Source organism: Euprymna scolopes, chromosome 12 (assembly GCF_053919585.1).
Source record: "Euprymna scolopes isolate OS-2025 chromosome 12, ASM5391958v1, whole genome shotgun sequence".
Taxonomy (NCBI): domain Eukaryota; kingdom Metazoa; phylum Mollusca; class Cephalopoda; order Sepiida; family Sepiolidae; genus Euprymna; species Euprymna scolopes.
Window position 1 is genome coordinate 65,906,221 of NC_136493.1, and position 12,548 is coordinate 65,918,768.

Here is a 12,548-nt window from a genome sequence, read left to right on the forward strand (position 1 = left end):
ACCCATTTCGCCATACCACCCAAGAAGTAATGGACAAGCAGAGAAATTCGTTGACACATTCAAGAGAGCCCTGAAAAAAGCTTGTGGGTCGCCGACAGATAAGACAATCCAACAGTTTTTACAAGTCTACAGAGTCACTTCGAATGCAAACATCGAAATGTCGAAGACACCTATGTAGAGAATAGGAACGACCATTAAGACGGGACACACAAAAGAGTGACACCATCGTCTGATGAGTAGTATAAATAGAGCACGCACGCACGCACCGGTAGAAAAAACTATGACTACGACGATAGTCGACTCGGAAACTTTACATGGCGCTACGAACAGGATTTATTTTTCAACATAATTTCTTTTGCACGATTTTTGGAGTATAATGGCGTCAGGACAACACGAGGACGGCCAATACATGCAGTTGATTCAACAACTAATAAATCTGCAAAGAGAAAACAATGAGCTTCGCAGAGGGAGTGCCTCGAGTCGGTCTAACACCAAGAAACCAGACCGGCCACGTATCGAACATGGATTCACCGACGCGGACTGGGCGCTTTTTATCGACTCGTGGGCCCGATACAAACAAATGTGCGGCCTTACCGACCCCGTGGAAATCCGCAATGAACTAAGGACAGCCTGCTCAAATGAGGTAAATAGACTTTTATTTGACTTAGTTGGGCCTGGAACCCTCAATTCTGTCACAGAGGAACAACTCTTAAGGCATATACAGTTCATTGCGGTGAAAGGTTTACACCCGGAGGTGCATAGACATAAATTTCATAACATCAGACAACAGACGGGGGAGGGACCCACACAGTTCTTGGCAAAGCTTCGGTCCCAGGCACGGTTTTGCAATTTCACGGTTCTGTGCCCCAACGAGAACTGCCGGCAAGCCGTAAACTATTCGGAGGACATGGTAGCTGGCCAACTCGTAGCTGGTCTAGCAAATGCGGAGTACCAGTGTAAATTGCTGGCCGAAGCAAATATTCTAACCACTGTGGAGCAGAAGCTTCACAGGCTGGTTAGTTTAGAAACTACAGAGACGTCTGCTCCTCAGTTGCAACGAGGCTCAGAGGGACACTCAACTTTTGGCCTACTAACAACCGGAAAAAAAGCAGCTCGGAAGGAGCAGCCGCTCAAAAACCCTCAGAATAGTCCTTGTGAAGGGTGTGGGAGGACCTCACACCCCAGTGGGTTAAAAGGGCGGAAGAACTGCCCGGCGAGGGGGCTGAAATGTTTTAATTGTGGCGTCACAGGCCACTTACAAAGAGTGTGCCGGAAACAGGAGAGGTCGACGGCGGAGTCAACAAACGATGCCACACGTCAATCGAGTATTTTCGGCAGCAGAATGGAGGGGGCACCGGCATGTTACAATCAAAAAGGTAGAATAGCAGCAGTGCCACACCTTGCATGGAGCAGTGGTGGGTTCAGGAGAAGTCCCCCTGAGCCACCACCCTCATTAATGGTCGATGTGTCCCTGATACCAGAGTCCCAGGCTAAATTCGGGTGCGCTTTGGATAAGGGAGTAAGCCGTCGAAAACACCGCATCCAGGCCATTGCAGATACCGGTGCCCAGACGTGTTCGAGTGGCCCAGAAATATTGAAAATATTAGGGTGCACCAGCAGGATCTTGATACCTACCACCCACAGGATACGAGGAATCACAGACGAACCCCTAGATATCAAGGGGGTGGTCCTGACTCAGATTAAGCTCGGTCAGAAGGAAACGCGACAAGTGGTCTACGTTTCAGAAAACACGTCAGGATTCTACTTGTCAGAATCGGCCCTCAAAGACCTAGGAGTAATCAATCGCGACTTCCCGCATCGAGTATCAAAGGCCGATTTATCGGCTTCAGAAAGTGGGACAGCACCGTGTGGATGTCCGAAAAGAGAATCCGTCCCGGATAAGCCAGCGAGGATCCCGTTTACCCCCACTGAAGATAATAGGGAACGGTTAGAGAAGTGGTTACGTGAACACTTGAAGTCCAGCGCATTCAACACCTGCCCCCATCAACCGTTACAAGTCATGGTAGGGAGGCCGCTGGATATAACTTTTACCCCGGGGGCGAAACCATCGGCCATACACACACCCATTCCAGTCCCTCATCACTGGAAGAAAAGGGTAAAGGATGATTTGGATTGAGATGTTGCGTTGGGAACCGGTACCAGCAGGCACACCTACGATCTGGTGTTCGAGGATGGTAGTCGCTCCAAAGAAAGACGGGTCACCAAGAAGGATGGTAGACCTACAAAAATTGAATGCAGCAACGATGAGAGAGACTCATCACACACCGTCCCCTTTTAATCAGGTGTCCGTGGTGCCTGCCCAAACCAAAAAGACTGTCTTGGACGCATGGAATGGGTACCATAGTCTGCCACTCTCCCCAAAAGCCCGGGACGCGACCACGTTCATAACGGAATGGGGCCGTTATTGGTATCTCAGGGCTCCCCAGGGTTTTCACGCATCCGGGGATGGGTACACGCGCCGGTTCGATGACATCACAGTTGACATGCCTCGAAAGACCCGGTGCATAGACGACACACTCCTATGGGACAGGTCCTTAGAATTGGCTTTCTGGCATACTGTGGACTATATTACCCATTGTGGTAAAATTGGGATAGTCTTTAACCCTGACAAATTTCAATTTGCTGACGATGAAGTTGAATTTGCCGGCTTTGTGATAACCTCGGACGGCATGAAGCCAACTAAAAAAATGACGGAGGCTATTCTCAATTTCCCGACCCCAACGAGCATTACTGGTATCAGGTTCTGGTTTGGTTTAGTTAACCAGGTGTCGTATACATTTGCACAGGCCGATATAATGGCCCCTTTTCGAGAGTTGCTGCGGACAAAGAACCGTAAATTTTACTGGGACGACACATTGAATAGACTTTTCGAAGAGTCGAAGAGGAATATCGTTCAGAAAATCGAAGAAGGGGTGAAAACCTTCGATATGAACAGAGCGACCTGCCTTTCAACCGACTTCAGTAAGGTTGGCATTGGGTATTTTCTGTTCCAGAAGCATTGCCAATGCCCAACGGAATTAGGTCCCAACTGTGGTAAGGACCACTGGAAGATGATTTTGACCGGGTCTCGCTTCACGAAAGATGCAGAATCTCGTTATTCCCCTATAGAGGGGGAGGCTCTAGCGCTGATTTATGGCTTGGAGTCTTGTAGGATGTTCATCCTGGGATCCCCAGACCTATTGGTCACCGTGGACCACCAGCCCCTAGTGAAAATTTTCTCGGATCAGATCCTGGAGAATATAAAAAATCCCCGCCTGTTCTCATTCAAGGAGCGGTCGTTGATGTACAGGTTCCAGATTAAGCATGTTCCCGGGAAACTCAACGCAGCACCGGACTGCACATCCCGATACCCGGCGCCGTCAAGACACAGCAGACTAAAGGGCACTGACACTTCCCAGCAAATCGAGGGGAGTATACAAGCATCCATCATAGCTGCATACGCACATGACCCCAAGTTCCGAGCGATCACCTGGGATAGGATAGTCGCAGCTGCAGCCACCGATGAGGAGTGCCGAACGTTGGCATCATACATTCAAGACGGGTTCCCAAGGTCACGCCACGAACTACCACCAGAAATCCGGCAATTCTGGCCGATGGCAGACCAACTATATTGTCTGGAAGGGGTACCCATAAAAGGGGACAAAATTTTGATACCAAAACGGCTTAGAGCCGAGGTGTTAGAGGCATTACACTCCGCCCATCAAGGGGCGAATGGTATGTTGGCTAACGCCAGTCAACGGTTATTTTGGCCTGGTTTAGACGCCAGCATCCGACAAACAAGGGCGCAATGTCGGAGTTGCAATTCGATCGCCCCATCCCAGCCTAGGGAACCATTAATGCCACCCATAAACCCGGAATTCCCATTTCAAAAGACAGTCACTGACTTGCTAGATATGCACGGGAAAAGTTACATGGTATACGCGGACCGATATACCGGTTGGATTGAGGTCACACCACTATCATCAGGAAGGGCTGCAGTGGTGTGTAACGCCCTGAGGGTTTGGTTTTGCACGTATGGTGCGCCGGAGGAAATATCATCCGATGGAGGGCCACCATTCGATTCACTAGAATACAAATCGTTCCTAGAAGACTGGGGCGTAAAAAGGCGCATATCATCTGCACATTACCCCCAGAGTAATGGCCGAGCTGAACTGGCCGTAAAAACGGCCAAAAGAATGCTGATGGACTGCGTTGATGGCTACGGACACCTACATCATGATCGGGCAGCACGGGCGATGATGACTCATAGGAATACGCCCAGTCAGGACCTTGGATTGTCGCCGGCGGAAATGCTATATGGTCGAACAGTAAGGAGCCATCTCCCCGCACTTCGCAAAAAATACTGCATCCACAAGCGTTGGACGGAGACCAGAGATTTGAGAGAGAGGGCGATGGCGAAAAGGCACGTACTTAACAAAGAACAGTACGACATACACAGCCGCCCCCTCCAACAGCTCCGAGTCGGCGAGTCTGTGCAGGTGCAGAATCAGGAGGGACCAAATCCACGACGATGGGCGAAAACTGGGAGAGTCGTCGAGACGATGGGTAACAGGCAGTACAGGATACGGTTGGATGGTAGCGGCAGGATCACATTACGCAATCGCCGTTTCCTCAGGAAAATCAAACCGGTCATGGATACGCTGGAGTATCCACCCACTCAACAACCCCATCAACCACCTCCCCAAACACCAAGAAGGGAGGACAGCAAACCACCGTGCAACATGCATGAGATGATGGAGGTGGAAGAAGCTGATTGTGACACATCAGAAACAGATATGGAGGTGGACCAAGATCCGATCAACCACAAGCCAATGCAGACGAGTCCGGTCCCACGACGCAGCATGAGGGTAACACGAGCACCAAGGCCACTTTCCCCTCAAATGCAAGGACCAACTCACTACGACACGGAATTCTCCAGTCACATGACCACAAAACGACGGTAGTGTGGTCACATGGTGGGGGGAGGGCATGTAGAGAATAGGAACGACCATTAAGACGGGACACACAAAAGAGTGACACCGTCGTCTGATGAGTAGTATAAATAGAGCACGCACGCACGCACCGGTAGAAAAAACTACGACTACGACGATAGTCGACTCGGAAACTTTACAACCTACTGAGGTTATGTTCGAACGCAAGGTTAGATCAATTTTTCACAAGTTGTTACCAAACCAGGATAGGCCAAACCGATAACAAAAAAATGGTATAAAGTTGGCGAAAGAGTCTTCTACAAGATTAAAAAAAATAATAAAACTTTCTGGGAGTCTGGCTTTATGGAGAAACAAATAGGCAACATGGTCTACATGATTAAGGGACCAGACTTTGTGCACAAACGTCATACTAACCAAATTCGGAAAAGATACTCGAACAGTGAGGTGACCAGATCTCCCGAGGAGGACATCATAGACACAGTGTTTGATACTTTTCAGGTGCCTATATCAGAGACAGCTCCGGAAAACAGAAGATCAAACAGAAAACGGAAATCAACAGAATTGATTAGGGTGAACCCCAAAAAAAACCTTATTAATCCCATACGGGATATTTTCAAAGGGGGGGGGTGTTATACCAGCCTTCCTTGAACAGAGGAATTTACACCGATTAGCACTATAAATAGCGCTAGTAATTCCAACACCGGTGAGAGAGATACGACTACACTTCAACTGCTAGCCGAGTGCACAGCAGATATACACGCTTTCCTATCTTTGTACGTTATTGTTAATACACTTGTTCCTTAACCGAACCTCGACTTGATTGTTCTTATTTTCACTGTTGTTTCATGACACAACATAAGGAAAAGGGGTTAGCTTTTATTGTAAGAAACCAGACAGTGGGTTTGAGGGTGTGTCGATAAATTAAAGAAAATAGTCAAATTTCAGTGGTCACTAAGGTATTTTAAAACTTTCTTATGATTTAATTTTTAACTGAATCCTTATGCTGATTGTTCAATATTAGTGAAAAAAAGTTTTATGAAAACAAACGAGCTTTTGTTTTTTTTTAGAAAACATAGCGCAAGGGAAGCGACTTTAAGAAAAAAATTTTTATCTCCCTTGGGCTGGACGTATTTTATTGCTATTTTCTCTTATTTCTCTGAGCGTTATGAGTAAGTTGCTGGAATCTGTGTTAAATAGAGAAGTAATCAACCATCTCAGCAAAAACAACCTTCTTAGTGACACACAATATGGTTTTCGTTCTGCTAGATCTACAGCAGATGTGCTTACAGTTATATCTCATAGGATTAGCAAATCTCTCGACGGAGGCTATCTTTCTAGGGCAATTGCTCTTAACATATCAAAGCCCTTTGATAAGGTATGGCATAAAAAGTTTACTTAACAAGATCTCTAGCCATGGTATAGCTGGAAATGTCTTCTCAATCATTAAATCATTTCTCTCTGATAGGTTCATAAGAGTAGTGGTTGATGGGCCGAAATCAGAAGCTCACAGAATTAATGCTGGTGTCCCTCGGGGGTCCACCCTGTGCCCAACTCTTTTCCTGATCTACATTAATGATCTTCCAAATCACATCCTTATATCATTCATAGACATTTATGCTGATGACACTACTATCTATTGGAGCACATCTAAGACCGTAAATGACCAAGTTCTCTCCAATTCTCTCTTCTCTGATCTTGAACACGTGGTGCAATGGGGAAGGAAGTGGCTGGTTACTTTTAATGCATCTAAAGCCAAACTTTTATCTTTACATCATCAACGCTCTGGTCCCCATCTGGAATTAATTGAAATGAATGGCTCTCATCTTGAAAAGACCTCATGTTTTGACAAGCTTCTGGGCTTGACCTTTACCCCCTGATCTGAAATGGAATACATACATCAAATCTATTGCCAAGGCCACTGGAAAAATGGTGGGATCCTTCTATCGATCACTGTTGATGCAACTCTCTATCTATATAAGAGCCAGGTATGTCCAAGGATAGGGTACTGTTGTCACATCTGGACAGGAGCTGCTAGAAAGGACTTATCCTGCCTTGATGGAGTTCAAAATAGACTTTATAGCCTCGTAGGGGATGTCTTTTTTTCTTCCCTGCAACCTCTTTCTCACAGAAGAGATGTTGCGAGTTTGTCTTTACTTTATCGTTATTTTCATGGCAAGTGCTTGTCTGAGTTTCAATCCATGGTCCCCCCCTTGCCAAACTTTCACAAGAAACACTCGTCTAGCTGAAAACATTATCAATAATTCCTCCCACTCTTTATTTGTGCCTAAACTTAAACGTAGATTCCATGAACAAAGCTTCTTTCTTAGAACTGTTCGCCTGTGGAACTGTCTTCCGTTTTCCTGCTTTCCAGCTGACTACAATATGGTTGTCCCCAAGTCCAACGTAAACAAGTTTTTGATGAGCCGTTCCACTTAAGTTAAAAAAATTTACCGAATTATCTTTACTATTGATTACTATATTGTCCAATTAACTACTATACACACTTTAATCCTTATCCTCAGGTGGCCTCTGGGCCTTGATAAGTGGTGATGCCTATGTAAAAAAAAAAGAATTCTTACAATACAAAGCTAACCTCTTTTCCTTTGTTGAAAAAAACATAGAGTTTAGACCCGACGAAGGTCGTAGGTTTCAACGACCGAAACATTGTGTGAATAACACCCAAGATGAGAATAATTGTCCAAACAATCAAATCAATACAAACATTCTTTTGAGGTCTGTAAACAGCTAATAGAAACTCAGAGGAGGCTTCTGGATGCAGATGCAATTCATTATAGACTTCATTCCATTGTTGTGATCAAATTGTGACACAGCACATTGTCTTGGTAAAAAGCACTTTTTTATTGATTTGTTACAATATTTTGTGATTTCTTCCATCAAACATGCCAATATTTATTATTGATGGGGCATGTTTTTTAAGCTAATCAATGAAAAAAATATCTTGCAAATCCCAAAATGCACAGACCATGCTGATGTTTATGTATTTGGTCAGTTTTCACTTGCATCCAAGTTTCATTATTGATGCAAATAACTCCTTTTTGTTGCATTCAAACAGTTGCAAACACTTTGAATCAACATGTTTTTCTTTTTTACTGTGAGCAAAAACGACACCCACTTTGAACACATCTTTCTTATTGACAAATGTGTATGCAAAAGGATAATATTTTCAACTCTTCTGCTATCTCATGGAACTTCAATTTATAATTGACCAAAAGGGGCTTGTGAACATGTTTTAAAATGTTTTGGGGGTAACAATTTGGGCAATCTGAGCATTCAACATAATTTGTATCTGTATGTGTGCAATTAAATTATAACCATTGTTTCTAACAGAGTACATTCAAAATAATATTTATCAAACCCTTTCTTTCCTTGAACAGTATTTTTCCCATCAGAAAGTTAAGTCAATAGGTTAGCTTAGAATTCAATTTCTAAAAGCTGTCAAACACATGCCTGTATGTAAAATGATTTTTAAACCGATGATGATAAGAAAGTAATGCTTTATCAAACACAAATTCAAATGTTTCCATTCTTCTAAAACTTTCATCATAGCTTAACTTAAATAATGGTATTTGTAAAGTAATAGCCTGATTATGATTAAATTTTAACATGTGCTATTTGACAAAAAATAGATTTTATGTGCATTTATACATTTTATTTCTCTTTTATCTATTTTTTCAGACAACATACAGCTAAAACAAATATGAATACTCAATTTCTCCTTATGGAGGAAACACCTTTCTTTCACTAAAACATTCTTAGATTCTTTGAGCTCTCATTCTTTAGATGGTGCACCGGTCAACGCCTGCCAAATAGTCTTGCTGTTGGGTGGAGAATTGGTAGGTTTTCTGGGTAGTCCTTTTGACATGAATTCAGTAGATTTCACATAGTTGAATGTAATAGTGACGATGATGATGATGAAAAGAAATCTGTGTCCTTAACAGATAATCAAAATGACCCCCCCCCCCACAAGATGGATAGTTGAAGGATTTAAGTAGAAATTATAAAAATATTCCCCCCCCCCGGCTTGAAAACTGGCACTTAAGTTTTATTTGAGGGTCTATGAGAAAATCAAGTCAAGTAGGTAGTTGTCAAGTGGTCAGTTAATTTGTAATTGGCCATGAATCCCTTTGGAAAAGCGGTCATCTAGATAACCAATTTTGTTATAGTGCCTTATATAGGAAGAGCATTCCACAACTGATGGTTAAAGAAGAAAAAGTAAAGACAACAGGAGTGGGAGTGAAGGCACTGGGGCTTTCCCACTTTAGTGATAAGAAGTGCAGATGGAGAGAGGAAGAGGAAAGGGGAAAAATCCCTCAAAAACTTGAGAAATAATCTTTTTTGAGATGAAATAAAGTTCTGTTGATCAGGGAGGTGGGGCTAAGCTACCTGGTTCTGAATATAATGAGAGGCAACAATAGCCTCGAGGACACCTCTGCCCGACCGATGGGATACCAAAGCTTTTGAGAGAACTTATTTCACTTGTGTCTCTCTCTGCTCTAAACCACTGAATCCACACTGTGAAGAGACAGGGCCCTCAGACTTAAGGTTGGTTGCCCCGACTTTATTAACAAAAGCCACCATTCGGGACGTTACCAGATGCAACATGGATCTTTTTGCTTTAATAAAATTTGCGTTGAAGTTTTAAAGGTGAGCCTGTTGTCATTTCTGATTGGTTTTCTTCCATCTGCCAAGGTCAAAAACCTTGTGAGAGAAATTCTCACAGCATATTAATCGAAAGTAACTTTGAAGTATTTAAACTGTGGAATAAGACAATTGGGCACTTGTACAGTTTAATCAAGACATTAAAAAAATGAAAATATCGAAAAAAAAATTATATTGTACCTATCTGTTTTAGACTGAAAATCTCCGAAAAAAAATTTCAAATTTGTTATGATACCGAGCAAAAGGTTCGATTTTTAGGAAGAAAAGCTAGTATAAAAGATGGGGAGGGCGCTTTAAATTGAGTTATCTCCCTGTGGTATATTAAAAACATTAAAACTTTTAAAGCACTGTCATAAAAACGTGTTTTGCTGCTGTAAAAAAATTTTTTTTTTAACTAATCGATCAAAATTTTATCGATTAGTTAAAAAAAAAATTTTTTTACAGCAGCAAAACACGTTTTTATGACAGTGCTTTAAAAGTTTTAATGTTTTTAATATACCACAGGGAGATAACTCAATTTAAAGCGCCCTCCCCATCTTTTATACTAGCTTTTCTTCCTAAAAATCGAACCTTTTGCTCGGTATCATAACAAATTTTTTTTGTGTTTGTTTTACTGTACACATAGATTCGAAAAAGTTGTCAAAAAACAAATATATAACAAATAAATGTTATCAAAGGCAAAATAAGTTACTTTTCTACCTAATTGGATACTTTTTTAGTGTTTTTATTTAATTTAACATGTTTATTCAGTTCGAAAGACATACAGTGTTTACCGATGTATTGGAAAATTTTAAATGGTGCCCGACTCTCTCTTGAATATGGTAAGTTTGAGAAAAAGAGTTAAAAATATTAAAAAACTATACAAAATACTGTTAGAAACTTGCTCAATATGTTACTGTGACATAGGCTAACATATATTCGGTGGGTTTCTAACAATATTTTGTATAGTTTCATATTTTTAACTCATTTTCCCAAACTTCCCGTGTTCAAGAAAGAGTCGGTGCCATTTTAAATTTTCCAATACATTGGTAGACACTGTTTTTCAAGCTGAATAAATAATGAGAGGCAACAATAGCCTCGAGGACACCTCTGCCCAACCACCGGGAGACCAAGGCCTTTGAGAGAAACCCCATTCCACTTGGGTCTCTCTCTGCTCCAAACCACTGAGTCCACACTGTGAAGAGACAGGGTCCTCAGACTTAGGGTTGGTTGCCCCAACTTTATTAACAAAAGCCACCAATCTCCGAGTATTTGTATCTGGAGTCAGAAACGATCAGAATTTGCAACTACCCCTGAATAATTATCTTGTTTTTGTTATACAACAAGCTGAGTTGTCTTTTTTCTCTTCCTTTGTTTTGAAATGACCTCTACTTTCCAGTGACGCTGACTTTGGAGACGAGAGCCGAACGGATTGCACACTCTATCAAAAGCAACGTGGGGAGAGTGGCAACCTATACAACCGAATCGTCTTATCACCAAAGAGACAGCATAGTTCCAGCAGCCACTCGTGATCAAAGCAGACAAGCCGGGTTGTATTGCTTGTTGGACCTCATCAGGAAGTGGGGGTACATTTATGAACATTTTATTTCACCTTATCTTAACAAAATTGCTGATAAAAGTTATTTATTTTATACGCAGAGACTTTGTCATTGTACTTTTCTTTGATAAGGTCCTATAATCTTAGTGAGAAATAAAGATAATGTTACAAGTTCGAATACAGATATCAATCATTTTAGCTTTTAGCTTTGAAATATAAAAAGGCATTAAAGACTCTTTACAAATAGAAGTTTGCACATGAGTCAGATAGTTTTCAGTGTAGACGTTTATGAACTGTACTTGTGTGTTCGTTGAGCGACCTGTATATGCTCTGTTGGACAATATCTAGAAGTCCATAAAAGTCTTATTCCTCTGTCAAGGCCTTTATCACTAGGGACTGGAATTAGCATTTAAGGACATACTCACATTAGATTATTTGAATAGCCCTGAGAGCCTTTCAGGATGGATTGTAATGTGTTCTCTAGGAAAGATGCAGAAAGGTCTTGCATTCAGCTTTTTATACTAAACACTGGCTTTCTCTGATTAACTAAAAAAAACTATTAAATGGAGATTTTGTTCAATGAAGAGTATTGTCTTTCTTTTATTAAGCCATGGCCATAAAGGCGTTAGCAATAGACAGAGGCTACTAAGCTAACTAAGGAATGCATAAAACTTAGGACACTACAATAGGTAGACAATAGAGTACTCCAAAAATGTGACAGTTATACATGTTCATTCACACAATTCTGAGGCAGCACGTTCAGCACTGCAGAACACAATGTGAAAGGAGATCGCCAGTACATCTCCAAGAAAAGGAGATCGCCGGTACATTTCCGAGCAAATACCAGTGTGATTATGTAGAGGGTCTAATGTGAATGCATATCATCACAGGTTTGGCCTGTTCAGCCACAGAACAGGGCAGTATTTAAGCATTGCGATGGGGCAAGAACCATGAAATAAAAAAAAAATGTAAAGCAACTGGCCCTGACGGCATCCCAATTATAGTGTTAAGAAAGCTTCAACCACAATTTGCTTAAACTTACTTACGAAACTGTTTAAGGGCTGCCTTAAGGAGAAGTGCTTTTCGACTCCCTGGAAGATCTTATCAGTTTGCCCTGTATTTAAGAATTCAGGTGATAAGTCATCTCCCTCTCAGTACAGACCAATAAGTCTCCTGTGTGTTATGAGTAAGTTGCTGGAATCCATATTAAATGGAGAAATAGTAAACCACCGCAGCAGAAACAACCTTCTTAGTGACACACAATATGGTTTCCGCTCTGCAAGATCTACCGCAGATGTGTTGATGGTTATATCTCACAGGATTAGTGAATCTCTTGACAAAGGCTTCCTTTCTAGGGCAATTGCTCTTGACATATCAAA